At 34.8% G+C, this 18392-nt stretch overlaps 1 protein-coding gene across 1 annotated transcript in view; it reads left to right on the top strand.

Annotated features, from left to right (window-relative positions):
• Positions 1-18392, top strand: part of Cnbd1 (cyclic nucleotide binding domain containing 1) — a 484214-nt gene that overhangs the window by 107281 nt on the left and 358541 nt on the right. The window lies entirely within an intron of this gene.

Genomic DNA, 18392 nt, shown 5'->3' with positions numbered 1-18392 from the left:
ACTCTGGCCCTAACCCAGTGATATCTCTAATTGTCAGTATGTAGGTCATTATCTGTCTCATACACAGGGGTAGAAGATTTTACTTGTCTGTTTGCCTTACTGCCCAACTGGAATAAGTTCTCACCTGGATCCTGAGAATAATGGGGCTTGCTATCTCTTCCTGGTGGTTGAAGACTTTTGGGGAGGTCTTGGGGATTGAACTCAGGGGAACTTGACCCCTGAGCAACATCCCCAGTCCTATTTTGTATTTTATTTAGAGGTAGGGTCTTACTGAGTTGCTTAGTGCCTCACTTTTGCTGAGGCTGGCTTTGAACTGTCTATCCTCCTACCTTGACCTCCCAAGCTCCTAGGATTATAGGCGTGTGTCACGGTGCCCAATGTGCCTGAAGCTTTTGTTCCACACTAGAGATAGGGCTGAGGGATCCAGGCAGGATTTCACCCATTTTCCTCAGTGACCTTTTGGAGGAAAGGTCTTTCAACCAGAGAGATTTTCTTCTTTTGTTTTCTCTCTTAAAATCACCTCCTGGTGAAGTCAGTGGAATACAGCTTGTGAATGGGTGTGAATTCTTACAGAGGTTGAGGTTCCTAGAGTTTTATAATCTTATTCAGTCATTTTTTAGGAATACCTCAATGGTTTTTCACTGGATTGGTCTTGTCCATTGTAAAACACCCAGAGTCTCTTCTTCCTATGTGCTTCCCTCAGCTAATATTCCTCTCTCCCTGGAGATACACAGCTGTCCTTAGACAGTCCTGTAACCTCATGATAGAGTTTAGAATGAGGTCTCCACCAAAAGCTCATGTGTGAGATAATGCAAGAAAATTTAGGGATAAAATGATTGGGTTATAAGAGTCTTAATCAGTGCATTGATCCTCTAATAGCAAATTAACTGGGTGGTAACTATAGGCAATGAGGGTATAGCTAGAGGAGATGGGCCTTTGGGGGTGTGTCTTTGGTGTATATCACCTTGGTGAGAGGAGAAGTTTCTCTCTCTGCTTCTTGTTGCCACGTCCCTAGCTGCTTACCACTGTCACACACTTCTGCCATGATATTCTGCCTTACCTCAGGGACCAAAGAATGGAATCGACATCTATGGGCTAAGACCTCTGAAACAGTGAGCCCCCAAATAAACTTTTTCTCATCTAATTTTTATTGTCATATCTCTTGGCTATTGCAGTGAAAAAGTTGACAAAAACAGATATTGGTATGGAGAAGTGGGATTGTTGCTGTGACTAACCTAACCATGTGGTTCAGAAGTTTTTTGAGCTTTTTGGAATTTGTGGAATTTTGGAAAGTTTATTGATGAAAACTTGAAAAATTTTAGAATGTTGACAGTGGACCTTAATGGGCAATTTGGGTGAAAGTGCAGAAGACCAGAATGCCAACAGGACTGCCTGTGTACAGCAAAGGCTGGGTTCATCAAATTTTAGTGGAAAAGGAAGACTCTACTGGAAATTGGCCTATAGGCTATTCATGTTACATTCTGGCTAAGAAGTTGTCTACATTTTGCTCATGTCACAAGACACTCTTTGAGACTGAATTTCTTTGAGACTGGCAAGGGACATCTTAATCTGGCAGAGATAATTTCTAGGCAGTGTAGCTTTCAGGCAGTGGCATGGATATTGCTGGCTACTTCTAGTCACGTTTATTGTGATAATCAGGAGCAGAAAGTAAAGAAGAAAGATTTGAAAAAAATTCAGTTTGACCAGAAAACAGTGAGCAAAACTGAGGGTAAGGAAGCTGTGGTTGTTAAAGACATTACAGATACCAAAGAAATGCTAGAGACTTTGCCAGAGACAAAAAGAAAAATGTCTTGAGGGTACCTCAGAAATTGGAAAGCCCACACCCACCTCAGGCTCAAGAATGGAAAAGTAAAAACTTCCTTTGAGTAGAGAACAGTGGGGCACCTACTTGCACAGGGAAACCTTGGAAGTTGTTTCACCTTGCTCAGTCATTCAGGTACTCAGAGGCTGCTGCAGCCAGGGTCCCTGGAGGCTTGGCAGCTGCTGGAGATGGCAGCAGACCTTGGCATTAACCACATGGTGATGGTTATGTAGGAATATATTATTCTGGAGTTAGGGGGTCATGGAGGCTTCCACCAAGATTTCAGTGGAAGACCTGGGAGGCCAGGCAAAGTGTAACTGAGTTGTGTTACAGTGAGATTGCAATAAATCACTGAGTCAATCTTAAAGCAGGAGACGGAACCATCTTTATTCACCAGCTGGCAGGATGAAGGGGCAGGCTGCAATTCTACACCCTTTGACCCCCTCCATGGGTTAAAGCATACCTTTTATACCATAAGTAAAGCATGTCAGTACATTAATCATAAGTGGCTGTTGCTATGATTCAAAACTATAAACAAACATCATGAGATATAAAGTCATAAGCAGAAGGGGAAGTGGGTCAAAATAACCCTAGTTAAGTACAAGTTAGAGAATGGTTACTAACATCTAGACAGTGATTCCCTGATAGGGTACATTGTCCAAGGAAAATGGAAACCAAAAAGAGAACAATTTTACATTTTATTAGAAGAACAGAAACATTTGCTTTTCTGAGCATTTGTAGAAACATTTGCTTTCTAAGGTGTGCTAAGTAGGATCAGTATGGCAGAGGCAGAGTTTTCTCATGTGAGAAGCATTTCTTATGTGATATGGAGTCTTAGGGTAAAATGGAGTCTGTTTGGTTATTGCCCATGTAGCCTGGCCCATAACAGTTGGAGTCCCTGCAGGCATCCCCAGAGAGGGCTAAGTGTGGAGATGTGAGAAGGAAGCCGAAGCTGCAGTGGAGAACCCCAAGATTAAGAAATGGCAGTACTGTGGAAAGTTGCAGGAATCGAGCCAAGAAAAGCCATCAGAGAGACCATGTGGAGTACAACCAGCAAAGCCATAGAGGGTAGAGCTACATAAGCCCTTTGGAGAGAATATTATGATGCCACCTTCCCCAGATGCTGGATGTGTAGTTATAGAACTTGTTTGCCCAGCTGGATTTCAGTCTTGCTGGGATCCCATTCCTTCTTTCTGTGCACCCATTTCTTACTTTTGGAATGGAAATGTTTACAAACTGTGCCTTTATATATTGGACATATGTAACTTGCTTTTGATTTTTACAGGGGCTCACACTGAGAGTTTGCCTTGAGTATCAGAGGAGACTTTGGATTTGGACTTTTGGGCTATGTTTGAACTGCTAAGACTATGGGAACTTTTGAAAATGGACTAAGTATATTTTGTGTTGTGAGATGACCATGAATTTTTTGGGGCCAGGGGTGAAATGTTATGGTTTAGAATGAGGTGTCCTCCAAAAGCTAATGTGTGAGACAATGCAAGAAAGTTTAGAGATAAAAATGATTGGGTTATAAGCATCTTAAGTTAATCAGTACATTAATCCTCTTATAGGGATTAACTGGGTAGTAATTACAGACAAGGAGGCAGAAAGAGGTGGGTCACTGGGTGTGTGCCTTTGGGGTATATCTCCTTGGTGAGAGAAGTCTCCCTGCCTTACTGCAATGTCTCCAGCTGCTTACCTCTGCCATTACACTCACCATAATGTTTGCTTCATCCTCTGAAATCATGAGTCCCCCAAATTAACTTTTCCTCCTTTAATTATTCTTGTCAGGTCATTAGGCCACAGCAGCTAAAAAGCTCTCTAAAACACCTAAACTCTGTGATTTATTTAATAAAAGTTATATTTCTGATGATTACTTAGCTTTATGTTGTTGTTAGAGGATGGGAGAGATATTTTCTGACTTTTCACTTGCTAGGCAGAATGCAAGTAGGATTTTGAAAAGTAGAAAAGGAAGTATATGAGCAAAAGTCTTCAGGGCCATTGGATAGATAATATTATATTAGGTAAATGGAAATACTACTGAAGCAATGATTATTAAGATTTTCAGATGTTCTGAAATATTGTATGATGAGCAATACAAATATGAATTTTTTAAAACCTAAAGCATTATTTATTTCAAAATGATGCTTTTATGAAAAATTAAAGAATTATTTAATTCATGAGATTATATTTACTGAAAATGGAAATTACAGAATTGATTTAACCCACAAAAACAAAAATTATTACAATATTACATTTCTTATAATAGCTATTTAGTTTATAAGTTATCTGCAAGGGGTTTCTTATCAGATCCTTTACACATTCATTAATTAACTGCATTTTAATACTTCAGTTGTATGTAATAGAAAATTCAACTAAACTACCAACTCCTATTCTACTTAATAGAAAAATGTTCACTCATAAAATCCAAAATATAAAGACAGTAAAAATATGATGCACAAGTTGAATCAGAGGTTCATAATGTCCATAACATTTCAAGTAACTTTCCTCTGAATTCATCACTGTCTATAAGGGCATGCAATATGCTTCCTTTAACCTAAATCAGAGGATTCTTTCCTGCAAGTGTCAGTGAATTCACCTTCCTTAGAATAAAATAAACCTGCCAATGATTGTCAGGAATACCCAAGAAACAGAAAAATGGATGTTTGTGATACACTACCCAATATCCATTCTATGTATTTTTCAGTATCTGACAGCAGTGTACCAAACCAGACATGTTGGCGGTTTAGAGTGCAAGGAGAGAATCAATTCACTGTCTCCTTTCAAAAGAGAGCAAAATATTGCAATTAATGGCAAAACAGTAGTAATGTTTTAGTTGAAGGATTTTGTAAGAAAAAAACCTTGACAATTCTTCTATTGAAAAACATTTCTAATAACCTCAGGATTTTAGAGCTTGGAATTTCTTGAATGATCATTGAGTACAAATTTCTTATTTTACCCTTGAGGTTCTAGAAACCAGAGATGCTAAATGACTTGACAGAAGTTCTGTAGTCAGCAGCAGGTGAAACCTGAAGAGCACAAATTCTCTGACTTTGAGCCTGCAGTTCTTTCCTTTAATTCATATTTATTTTGAAGAAGAAAAATATCCTGACCACATTACATGCACTTACAGATATTTGTCACTATTTAGTAGCCTTTTTGAAGTTATAGATTTTTTACAAAGTTCTATCCTTTTTTCCCAAGGCTTATATTGTATTTATACTTGCTTATGAATGTAATTTTTAGGTTAAAGGACATGATTTTTTTCCCTTTCCTTTCAAAGACGTTTTTTTCAAATGTTTCATCTTTGACCCTGTCACCTTCTCATACTTATGAATATTAAATAATGTTAGAGGTTAATGCACTACTAATGATAGGTTGTTGTAACTCAATTGGCCCCTCTTGGCATGAAATGTCCAATAAAATGCTTTTAATAGTAAAACTAAGTAGTCTTATTTATGGTCTGCCTTACTGAGGACAATAGAATTTTTTTGTATTAAAATGTGGCATATTTATCCTTCAGAATAATATGAAAAGGGTATTTGTGACTTTTATAAATCATTCCATGAATCATTGATAAATTTATCACTTTTCCTATACACTGGTATTCATAGTTATTTCTCCTTTTAGTAGGACTTGTTTTTAAAACAGCATGCTAACTATTTTAACTTTTAAGGACATTTAATTGAGAAATTTTAAAATCACACTTGAGATAATTTATGTTAATAATAATAATGTTAGTTGTGATTAAGATTATTTTTTAAAATTAAGATTACTTTTAAGATTAAAATTATTTTTAGGATTAATTTTTATATTAGTTTTACTAGTGTTCTGTTACCAAAACCTATCAACCCTTCTTCTCTTTATATTAAAGATAAAAGAGTAATTTCTTTTTAAATAAATGAGTTTATAAGCCAAGTCTCCTTGAAAATAAATCAATATACTTAATGTAATATAATAAAAATAATTGAACACTATTATTGTCCTTTGTATTTTGGTAGATAGAAATTTAACTGAAAGAGAATTTCTATGTTTATTGACAGTCTCATAGAAGACATATGGCATGATAATAAGTAAGTGCATTCATCTTAACTACTGTGGGGGATTGGTTCCAGGACCCAACCATATCAGAATCCCTAGATGATCAAATTTGTTATATAAAATGACATAATATTTGCATATAATCTATGCACCTTCTCCCATTTACTTTAAATCATCTCTTGATTGCTTCTAATACCTAATGCAATGTAAATGCTATGTAAGTCATTTTCATACTTAGTTTTAGGGGATAATGGCAAGAATATAGTCCCTGTACATATTCATTTATAATTAAAAAAATGTTTTGACCTATAATTTGTTGATATCCACATCTAAAACAGATAAGGAAGACAGCTTCATGTACAGCCAATCGTGATATGGGGCATATGACTAATATGTGGTATCTTTGGAACATGGAAAAGAGGTGTCTTGATAAGGAGATTTAGAAAGTAATTGAGCTACGCTTTAAAAATGATTAGTAAAAAAAATAATTAGTAGAAAAAAGAAACAATAGACAAAGTCAGAAGAATCATAGCATTTCAAGAAATGGCAGAAAATATTGTCTGGTGATAGAGATACATCTGTGAAGTAAGGTAGATGGAATTAGAGATAAAAAGTCCATTGGGTATTTTGGAATCAAGACCAAAGAGTGCCTTGGTAGAAATATGTGTATTATATACTGGAATCTTTAGCCAGGGACAGTCGTTAAAAATATGATCTTAAGAATTGCATGGCCAAAGTAATAAATATGCCTGGTATTATTTAGAAGATATATAAAGGATAGATTCAAATTTGTGTGCAAAGCTCTGAGAGAGGCAGCTTGAAAAAAATAAAATGAAATTATTGAGTATTCCAACCAAGAAATAATAAACTTGGGGCTGGCAGTGAAAAATGAAAACAAGAGGTTAAATATTATTAGCATCATAGAAATTGACAGGACACAGTGTCTAACTAAAGGTGGATTTAGACTTCTTGGAGATTCATAGAAATATATGAGAAGAATAAAGAATGTCAGATTCTTTATGAAAAGTTGAAAGATAAGACTTGAAAGAAGCTATTGTATTTATAATTAGAGACATACCTTTGTCTAAGGATCAATTTTATAGACTCATAGGAGTGCCATTGTATTTTAGAGTTGAGACATAGGTGAGAGGTAATTGAAAATGGCTTTAGGATTATAATTTACATTTGTTTTTTCTTAAAGAATTTTTTTCCTTCTATTTAAATTTTTATAGTTTTAGAATTTAGTATTATTGAAAATGTTACTTATTCATACAAAATGTCTTCCATTATTAGTATGAAGATATTTGACAATATAGTTAATAAATTCCTCAAAGATTGGACATTTAGATATATAGACTTCATTTTCAGGTATGAATAGGAAACAGATTAGACAACATTTCTTTTTTATTTGTCCTGCTATCCTATTTTATCATTTCTGTATAAATACAAATGTAAAGAAGAATATACTTTTATAGCATTTTCATTCTTAATCACATGGTTCTTCTGGCATGGCCTTTCAAAGAATACCATGTTTCTATTTCACTTAATTGCTATTTAATTAGTGTGTAGTTCGTGAGTGAGGGGGATAAATAATTCATGATAGATAAGCAAATGAAACTTACCATTTCTTTATGCCTTCCGGGCTGTGATTTGGGAATGTGCAGCACAGCTGATGTTTTATAAAGATAGTTTCAATTTCCCTTTCTCATTTTCTAATATGTGCTCTCTGGAGAATGCTAATTTATCTTGAATGACTATCTTGTGTGGGAAAAATAACCCTCTAAGTTTCTAGTACATGATGTTTGAATGGATGACAATATAGTGTTCACCAATATCCTATGAAAACAGGAAGTGATTGAATATTTCAATTTTCAATATTGTACTGAATTAACAATTGATGTACCTTTTTATGGAACACATTTATATTTGGATACGGCTGATATAAATTGTCTGCAACAGTGTTCTTAGTTTGCTGATCTTCAAAGCTAATTTTAATAGAAAACTTTTGGTTTCTCCAAAAGCTGTCTTCATTGGTCTATAATTCTGTAAACAGTGAACTCATGTAATAAACTAATTGGTTGAGTGGACTTGATTACTTTCTTTAATTTTTCTTTCTAGAAATTTCCCTCTAAATCTGATATTTTTAACAGATTGAATTAATTATATATAAAAATAGTTAACAGAAACATCATGATATTATGAACAATTAATTGAATTGTTGATGCCTTATTATATATTCAACTTTTACCACTATCAGGACTCCTTTTAGTTAGTCCAAACCCATAGAGCTTTGGGAGTCCTGTCTGGCTTTGTAGTGACTTAACAGATACTATATTTTCTTAAGCCAGTGATGCCCAGTTCTATATTAAGATACACTTCCCATGCTCAATTATTGCAGAGATCACACCACATTCTTTTACTTAGCATAGTTCTTCCGAAGCTTTCTACCAATTTCAGTCACCTAATACAACACAATAACTGCACACATTATATGGGACAAATAGGTATGGAGGAATATATTCAGTAAACAGATGACCGATTCTCTGTATATTTCCATCTTTACCACCATCTCCAAAGTGTATGCTAAACTCTTCTATGAATTCTCCTCTTATTTTGTCTCAGAAAGCTAGGTTTTTCTAATTACCCTGTTAGAGGTGTTTCTCTAAAAATTTTGTATCATAATCACTAGATTACATCTCTGTGTAACTCATGTTCAGTAGTTCAGCAAAATAATTCTCAGAATTCCATAAATCTTAAATGTCAACTGAGGTAGAAATCAAAGGGAGTTCCCTTTTCCGCAGGGACTGGTGACAAAAGGTACATATTCAGAAAATCCGTCAAGTTCTGTTACACAGTGTATTGTTGGAACAGTTATGACTCCAGATCCTCTAACTCCATGCATAAATAATACATACAACAAATTTTACCTCAAATCATTTTAAATTTAATGAGGTGGCATTCAATAGTAAAGCACCTATGTGTCTACACACATATTCAACAAAGTCTAAGATACATAGGAATATGTGTTTCTGTCAGTATACACATAACTAGCAGTAGGAATGCGTGCTCCAAAAATGATAAAAATGTGACCCCTTCGATGCTATGGTTGTTAAACATTTGCTCCCGTAAATCTTGTGTTCATAGTAGCTGAGGAACCCTAAGAATTTAATCTAGAAGTTGAATTATCAGAGATCATTGTTCACTGTTAAATCCACAAAAATAATTTATGCAGCCTGAGCAGACAGTTTGTAACTTAGTAAACCATCACACTCACAATAGCACACCCTCTTCTCCTAAACTGCGAAACCTTCAGATTAAAGGCAGGTTAATTATTTTTTCTATTGAGTCATGTTTTTACAAAGTGCAAAATGCAGAGCAAAATAACCTAGAAGTTAAGAATGAGAATTGGGTACTTTTTCTGCCCTTTAGGGACTAAGAAATTGTTTAGTTTGGATTTGGGTTCCTGGAAACCCTAGTGTTTTATTAAGATAATACACTTGACAACCTTTACTGAACATACTAAATTGATTAGGAGATAAGGCTGTGCTTTAAAAAAAAATTAGGTTCCCAGTTCAGTATTATCTTTTTTCTTCTTTCTCTTAACTTGGACTTGGTTAGAGGTCTCTTTGCCATTATTAACAAATAATAAATAGCTCATTTTTTACTTAGAATTTTGTATCATAATCACTAGATTACGTCCATGTACTAAACTCCTTGTGGAAACTACTTGCTGATCTTACTCATCTTTGCAACAAGGCCCATGGCAAGCACTCAGTTATTACCATCTGACTGAATGAATATGCATCTGTTCTTGTCTTTGAAATACCCTTTCCCCTCCTTGTTTAATTGCACTTAACCTCAGAGCATGTTAGGCGACTGATGTCAGACAATTGGGCTTTCTCTGCTCCTGAGAAAGGAGGCAGTCAGGCTTTCTCATGTATTTTTTAATACAAGCTTCTCAGAGGCAGTTAAGTCCTTGCATGTATTTTTAAATACATGTTTCCTGCCCTTCAGCTGAGACAAGGATAGGAAAAACAACCCTGTTCCACAAGTTAGTTGTTAAGTTCCAGATTACAGGCCAGAAATTGAATGAGGTTGGGACAAAAGTTCACAGAGCAGACAGAAGTGAGGGGTTTCGCCTTTACTTATTCTGTTCATTTTTTTTTTTTTAACTCCTCCTTCTCCAAATCTTTTTGTAGTCTATAAAGTTGGATCTAGTAATTCTAGTGGAATGAAAGGAAATTCAAGAGAATACAAATTCAAATACCAAACTGTAGCATCTACTGAATGAAATGGAAGTCAATGCAGGGAAAAAAAAAATAAAAGAGGAAGATCAGGGCATACTTAGCAAGAAGTGAATGTGACTCCTCTAATCACTAGGCCTCTCCTCAGTTGACATTCTCCTCTCTAGAACACTTTTTTAAAATTGTTTGTTCTATTTAGTTATACATGACAGCAGAATGCATTTTGTTTCATTGTACACAAATGGAGTACAACTTTTCATTTCTACAGTTGTACATGATGTAGAGTCACACCATTCGTGTAATCATACATGTACATAAGGTCATGATGTCTATGTCTTTCCACTATCTTTCCTTCCCCCTGCCCCCTCCCCTCATTTCCCTCTACCTTATCCAGTGTTCCTCCACTCTTCCCTTATCCCTTTCCCCCATTATGTATCAGCATTCACTTATCAGAGAATACATTTAGTCTTTGTCTTTTGGAGATTGACTTATTTCACTTAGCACAATATTCTCCAACTCCATCCATTTACCTGCAAATGCCATAATTTTATTCCTCTTTATGGCTGAGTTATATTCCATTGTGTATATATACCACAGTTTCCTTATTCATTCATCTATTGAAGGGCATCTAGGTTGGTTCCACAATCTAGCTATTGTGAACTGAGCTGCTATAAACATTGATGTGGCTGCATCATTGTAATATGCTGATTTTAAATCTTTTGGGTGTAGACCGAGGAGTGGGATAGCTGGGTCAAATGGTGGTTCTATTTCAAATTTTCATGAGAAATCTCCATACTGCTTTCCAGGGTGACTGCACCGATTTGCAACCCCAAAAGCAATGTATGAGTCTTCCTTTTTCCCACATCTTTGCCAACAACTATTATTTTTTGTGTTCTTGATAATAGCCATTCTAATTGGAGTGAGATGAATCTTAGGGTAGTTTTAATTTGCATTTCTCTAATTATTAGAGATCTTGAACATTTTTCATATATTTGTTGATCGATTGTATATCTTCAGTGATGTGTCTGCTCATTTCCTTAGCCCATTTATTGATTGGATTATTTGTATTTTTGGTGATAAGTTTTTTGAGTTCTTCAAATATCCTAGAGATTAGTGCTCTATCTGAAGTGCATGTGGTAGAGATTTTCTCCCACTCTGTAGGCTCTCTTTTCGCATTATTGTTTACTTTGCTGAGAAAAAACTTTTTAGTTTGAATCTATCCAAGTTATTGATTCTTGCTTTTATTTCTTGCACTCTGGGAGTCTTGTTAAGGAAGTCTGGTCCTAACCCAACATGATGAAGATTTGGGCCTACTTTTTCTTCTATTTGGTGCAGTTTCTCTGGTCTAATTCCTAGGTCCTTAATCCATTTTGAGTTAAGTTTTCTGCTTTTTGAGAGATAGGGGTTCAGTTTCATTTTGCTGCATATGGATTTCCAGTTTTCCCAGCACCATTTGTTGAAAAGGTTATCTTTTCTCCATTGTATGTTTTTGGCACCTTTGACTAGTAGGAGATAACTGTATTTATGTGGGTTTGTCTCTGTGTCCTCTATTCTGTACCATTGGTCTGCCTATCTATTTTGATGCCAATACCATGCTGTTTTTGTTACTATTGCTCTGTTGCATAGTTTAAGGTCTGGTATTGTGGTATTTCCTGCTTCACTCTTCTTGCTCAGGATTGCTTTGACTATTCTGGGTCTCTTATTGTTCCAAATAAATTTCATGATTGCTTTCTCTCTTTCTATGAGGCATGTCATTGGGATTTTAATAGGAATTGCATTGAATATTTATAGTGCTTTTGTTAGTATGGCCATTTTGACAATATTAATTCTGCCTATTCAAGAACATGGGATCCTTCCATTTTCTGAGGTTTTCTTCAGTGTTCTGTAGTTTTCATTGTAGAGGTCTTTCACCTCTTTTGTTAGATTCCCAAGTATTTTATTTTTTATGAGGTTATTGTGAATGGGGTAGTTTTCCTGATTTCTCTTTCAGAGTATTCATCACTTATGAATAGAAATGCATTAGATTTATGCAGTTTGATTTTATATCCTGCTACTTTGTTAAATTCATTTATTAGTTCTAGAAGTTTCTGGTGGAGTTTTTTGAATCCTCTAAATCTAGAATCATGTCATTAGCAAATAGTGATAGATTGAGTTTCCTATAGATTGAGTATTCCTTTAATTTCTTTGGTCTGTCTAATTGCTCTGGCTAGTGTTTCAAAAATGATGTTGAAAAGAAGTGGTGAAAGAACTGTCTTGTTCCAGTTTTTATAGCAAATGCTTTCCATTTTCATCCATTTAGAATGATGTTGACTGTGGACTTAGCATAGATAACCTTTAACAATGGCTATTTATGCTATGATTCCTCCTACCCCTATTTTTTCTAGAGTTTTGAGCATGAAGGGGTGCTGTATTTTATCAAATGCTTTTTCTGCATCTATTAAAATAATCATGTGGTTCTTACCTTTAAGTCTATTGATGTGATAAATTACATTTATTGGTTTCTAGATGGTGAACCAATCTTCCATTCCTGGGATAAATCCCACTTGATCATGGTGTACTATCTTTTTAATATGTTTTTGTATGCAATTTACCAGAAATGTGTTAAGAATTTTTGCATCTATGTTCATCAGGGATATTGGTCTGAAGTTTTCTTTCTTTGACGTGTCTTTGTCTGCTTTTGGTGTCAGGGTGATACTAGCTTCATAGAATGAGTTTGGAAGGGTTCCCTCCTTTTCTATTTCCTGGAATACTTTAAGGAGTAGTGCTATAAATTCTTCTTTGAAGGTCTTATAGAACTTGACTGAGAATCCTTCTGATCCTGGCCTTTTCTTGGTTGGTAGGCTTTTGATGGTTTCTTCTATTTCATTACTTGCAATTGATCTGTTTAAATTGTGCATGTCCTCCTGATTCAGTTTGTGTGGATCATATGTCTGCAGAAATTTGTGGATGTCTTCTATTTTGTTGGAGTATAGATTTTTCAAAGTAACTTCTAATTATGTATTTCAATGGTGTCTGTCATGGTATCTCCTTTTTTGTCACAAATTTTAGTAATTTGAGTTTTCTTTCTCCTCTTCATTAGTGTGACTAAGGGTTTATTAAGTTGTTTACTTTTTCAAAGAACCAACTTTTTGTTTTGTCTATTTTTTGAATTGTTTCTTTTGTGTCAATTTCATTGATTTCAGTTCTGATTTTAATTTTTTCCTGTCTTCTACTAAGATTGGTGTTGATATGTTCTTGATTTCTAGGGCTTTGAGATGTAATGTTAGGTCATTTATTTGTTGATTTTTTATTCTTTTATTCAATGAGTTCAATGCAATGAATTTTCCTCTTAGTACTGTTTTCAGAGTGTCCCAGAGATTTCAATATGTTGTATCAGTGTTCTTGTTTACCTCTAAGAATTTTTTTTATCTCCTCCCTGATGTCTTCTGTTATCCATGCATCATTCAGTCATGTATTATTTAGTCTCCAGGTGTTGGAGTAATTTATGTTTTTTATTTTATCATTGATTTCCAATTTCATTCCATTATGATCTGATAGAATACAAGGTAGTATCTCTATTTTTTTTGCATTTGATGAGAGTTGCTTGTTGACATAGTGTATGGTCTAGCTTAGAGAAGAATCCATGTGCTGTTGAGAAAAAAATTTATTCACTCATTTATGGATGGAATATTTTATATATGTCTGTTAAGTCTAAATTATTGATTGTGTTATTGAGTTCCATGGTTTCTTTGTTCAATTTTTGTTTGGAAGTCCTATCCAGTGGTGAGAGAGGTGTATTAAAGTTACCCAGTATTATTGTGTTGTGGTCAATTTGATTGCTGAAATTGAGAAGGATTTGTTTGACATACATAGTTTGCTCCATTGTTTGGGGCTAAATATTTATGATTATTTTGTCTTATTGATTTATGGTTCCCTTAGCAGTACAAAATGGCCTTCCTCATCCCTTCTGAGTAGCTTTGCCTTTAAGTCCACTTTATCTGTTATGAGGATCGAAATCCCTGCTTTTTTACTGAGTCCATGTGCATGGTATGTTTTTTCCCATCCTTTGACCTTCAATCTGTGCAGGTCCTTTCTGTGAGATAAGTCTCTTGAAAGCAGCATATCGTTGAGTCTTTTTTAAAAAATCCAATCTGCCAGTCTATGTGTTTCGATTAATGAGTTTAGGCCATTACCATTCAGGGTTATTAATGAGATAAGATTTGTATTCTCAGTCATTTTGGCTTATATTTTGTTTTTAACTTGACTGTATTTCTCCTTTGATTGGATTTTCATTTGGGTAGTTTCTCCCTTTGCTGGCTTTCATTGCTGTTTTTCATTTCTTCCTCAAGAAATGTTTTGCTGAGAATGTTCTGTAGTTCAGGATTTCTATTTGTAAATTCTTTTAATTTTGTTTCTCATGGAAGAATTTTATTTCATCATCCAATCTGAAGATTATTTTTGCTGGGTATAAGATTCCTGGTTGGCATCCATGTTCTTTCAGAGTTTGAAATATGTTGTTCCAGGCCCTCCTAGATTTTAGTGTCTGAGAAATCTGCTGATATCAGTATTTGGTTTCCCCTTATATGTAAATAGATACTTTTCTCATGGCCTTTAAAATTCTACCTCTATTTTGTATGTTGGGCATTTTCATTATAATATACCTTGGTATGGACCTGTTGTAATTCTGTACATTTGAAGTCCTGTAAGCCTCTTGTATTTGAATTTCCATTTCATTCTTCAGGTTTGGGAAATTTTCTGATATTATTTCACTGAATAGATTGTTCATACCTTTGGTTTGTATCTCTGTGCCTTTATCAATCCCAATTATTCTTAACTTTGGTCTTTTTATGTTAATCCAGGATTCTTGGAGGTTCTTTCTGTTCATGATTTCTTACCATCTTCTCTGTGTGGTCAACTTAATTTTCAATATTAAATATTTTGCCTTCATTGTCTGAGTTTCTGTCTTCCAAGTGATCTACTCTCTTTGTGATGCTTTCTATTGAGTTTTTAATTCAGCTTATTATTTCCTTCATTTCAAGGATTTCTGGTTTTTTTTTTTTTTCCAGAATCTCTTTATTGAAATGATCTTTTGCTTCCTGCAGTTGCTCTTTTAACTGTTTATGGGAGTGATCATTCATTGCATGCATTTTCTGTTATATCATCCTTTGTGGATCATTTTAGTTATGTACATTCTGAACTCCTTTTCTTCTACTATGCTGTCAATGGATTAATATAGCATCTTGGTTTGTTTGGAGCTGCTTTTTTCCCTTATTTTTTTCATGTTGTTCATATACCTTCCCCTTTAGCTGTGCAGATATGAGGTATTACAGTTTCCCCCTAATAGGCTTATAGTGTCCCTATAAGTTTTCAATACCTCACCTTTAAGGGGAGATCAATATTAGCAGCCTCCGGTACATATAATATGAAGCATTAAACCAACTAACCCCTATTAAGATATTCACAGTATTGTCATAATAAACAGAGATAATGAGTTTGATTTTTATCTACAGCATAAATAATAGGTTCACAATAAGATCCACAGTTTCTAATGATGGACAAAGAGGATGGAGGAGTGGTGTAGAATATAAGGTTAATGAGATAAGAAGTGAGTATACAGAGGTACTAGATCATAGGAAAGTGATAGCAGAATCAGAAGTTAGTTGTTAGCATGAGAAAAGGGACAAAGAGTTTCCAAGGAAAACAGATAAATAGGAGGAAAATAGAGTGAGAAAAATTTTAAAAAAATAAAAATTAAAATAGAGAAAAAACTACAACTAAACCGTAATATACTATTCAAACCTCCCAGTATTCAGTAGCCTGATGCATGAAAGGTACTTGATAATGAGGTTCTACTCTATGGCAGCTGTCCCAGGATGGAAGCTGCCCCAACTAGAGATGGTGTCACTGGGGATATTCCAAGATGGCGCATTGGTAGATGGTGAGCCTCAGTGTGCTGAGTCTGCTTGGGGTGGACCGACCCTGGAGAGCCGCATGGGCTCTAGAACACTCTTTGAACATCAATAATTTGCTTTTCATGTTGGAAAAAAGTTTAAAGACTTTTATCACCTTTTTGGTTTAAAGAAAAGTGTTGATTTTTTCTTTCTCTTTTTGAAACTTCCATAATTAATGCATATTAATTGGACAAATTAAGGGGTTTCACTGTGACCCTGTTCTCTCTTGCTTTCTCCTCTCTCTCCAGTCTTCCTAGTTACCTTCCAGTACCCTAATAGTCAGTGTTGGTTTCCCTGTGTTTCCTTGTGTGGTGCGCCTTATGAACATCACATTGCTTTTCTGTTTCTACTCAGTTTTAATATTAGATGATCGTTTTCAAAAAATTCTGTGCTTATATTATTTAAGGTTCATTTTTGAATTATCAGTTCATCTAAAAAATGAGTCTGAGGAACAGAAAATTGCACTGTGATTTGCAATTTTCCTGAGAAACTGAAGTTCAGAGTTTATCTCACATGTATGAGATCACATACCTCCCACATGGTGAAGCTCTGATTCACCCAAAAGTAGATTTCAAAGACTGTTGTCTTTTCATACAAAACACTTCACTGTCAACCAAGAAAAACATTTATGTTCCTTTACTGGACAAGCATAAGCCCTATCTTTATAAACCATTAGAAATAATTATAGTCCTCACAGTGGGGAAGAAAGCAGTTTTTTGCTTTGATGTATGTCTTATAGGGAGAAAAAACATTTTAACTATGATTTGATTTTATTCTTCATTAGTTCCTGTCATGTTGAGATTTTCATCTTACTGATTCCCTCTGAGGAATGCATGCCACCCCAAATTTGATTAGATTAATCACCCTGTTATTGTGCCTTGGCTCAAACTTCCCTCCTTGTTGCCCCAGGTGCTAGTTTTGTAGTTTCCTGCGGTGTTCATGAACTAAGGAGATTTACACTCTTGACACCCTAACAGGTAAATTAACTTCACATTCTGTCAAATTCCGCTGGAATCATCATAATTCTGACTCTGTTGTGACATAAAACCCTGTAAAGTATTTTAAGTGGTCTGAAGATGGATGACACATAAATATGTATACTTAAAGAGGAATATAACATTATTATGCTTGCCTTTGCATATTACTATTAAAAAATCCTGATTCGTTTTGTCAAACAGAATTTTCAGGTCTGCTTAATAACATATTGAAAGAAATGGGGTAATAAGCTATGTTAAAATATTACTTCAACATTTCTAAAAGAAAATCATATAATTCATGAATATTTTATGTGGGAGGAATATGTTAGACTTAGGTTCAAATACTGGCTTTTCCATGTGGTAGCTTTCTAACCATAAGCAAGTCTTAGTTCATTCCCTACCAGGATGTTTAGGATAACAGTAATATCTTTTTTTTTTTAAATAAACATTAATAGAATACTAACTGCACAGGCACTGTGCCAAATATTTGGACTAAAGTGGTAAAAAGAGAAAGGTAGTCTTCTCTCTGACATAGATTACAGTTCTAAGTCTCAGTAGAATAAACTGGTACCACCCACTGTGCTCTTTCTATAGGTGCCTTGAGGACTAAGTGAAATAAATTCAGATTAGCCAGGTAGGGAGAGAAACTGCATAGTTCGAGACATAAATCTCTTGGGAGTAGGCAGAGGAGAGATTACACAGAATATTAAGAAACATATTACAACTTTGGAATTAATCCAGAGTTCAAAGAGAAACCAGGTGGGATTGGATTCATCTACACTCATTTAGCAACTCTTCATCACCAAACTTGTGTTAGGCACCAGACCAGGTTCTAGGAACATAGCAATATAAGACAAAAACAAAACTCATTACTCTTATGCTTACTTTCTAGTGGGAAAACACAATATAAATATAATAAATGCATGGATTACGGTTGAAGCAAGAATATCAGTGTTCAGGATTTTCAAAAATTGGAAAGGCTGGGGGATTATAATTACAGAAAATCGAACAAACAAAAAACCCAGAAGGAGAAGTCACCAGGGGTCAGATCACATTGGACTCTTCAGATTATTGTAAAGATTGATGCTTTTACTTTAAATGAAATGGAAAACCATTGAACAGTTTTTGGCAGAGAAGTAATGTTATCTGATTTACATTTTAAATTAATAGCTTGGCTTCTGATTTGAGAAAAATTGTGGAGTGGCAATGGCAGAAGTTGAAAAATCAATTAGGAGTCAGTTGCAAGTATCGAGATGAGTGATGAAGAGATAAGCAGTAGACATATTCTTATATATATTTTTAGAGTAAAGCGTATACTGAATGTGAGGATGACAAAACAGAACTGTAGTCAGAGATGTGTGTGTATTTGCAACTTTTTTTT

Source organism: Sciurus carolinensis, chromosome 1, assembly GCF_902686445.1.
Source record: "Sciurus carolinensis chromosome 1, mSciCar1.2, whole genome shotgun sequence".
Lineage (NCBI taxonomy): Eukaryota > Metazoa > Chordata > Mammalia > Rodentia > Sciuridae > Sciurus > Sciurus carolinensis.
Note: the sequence above shows the minus strand (reverse complement) of the source record. Positions and strands in the feature narration are given on the sequence as shown.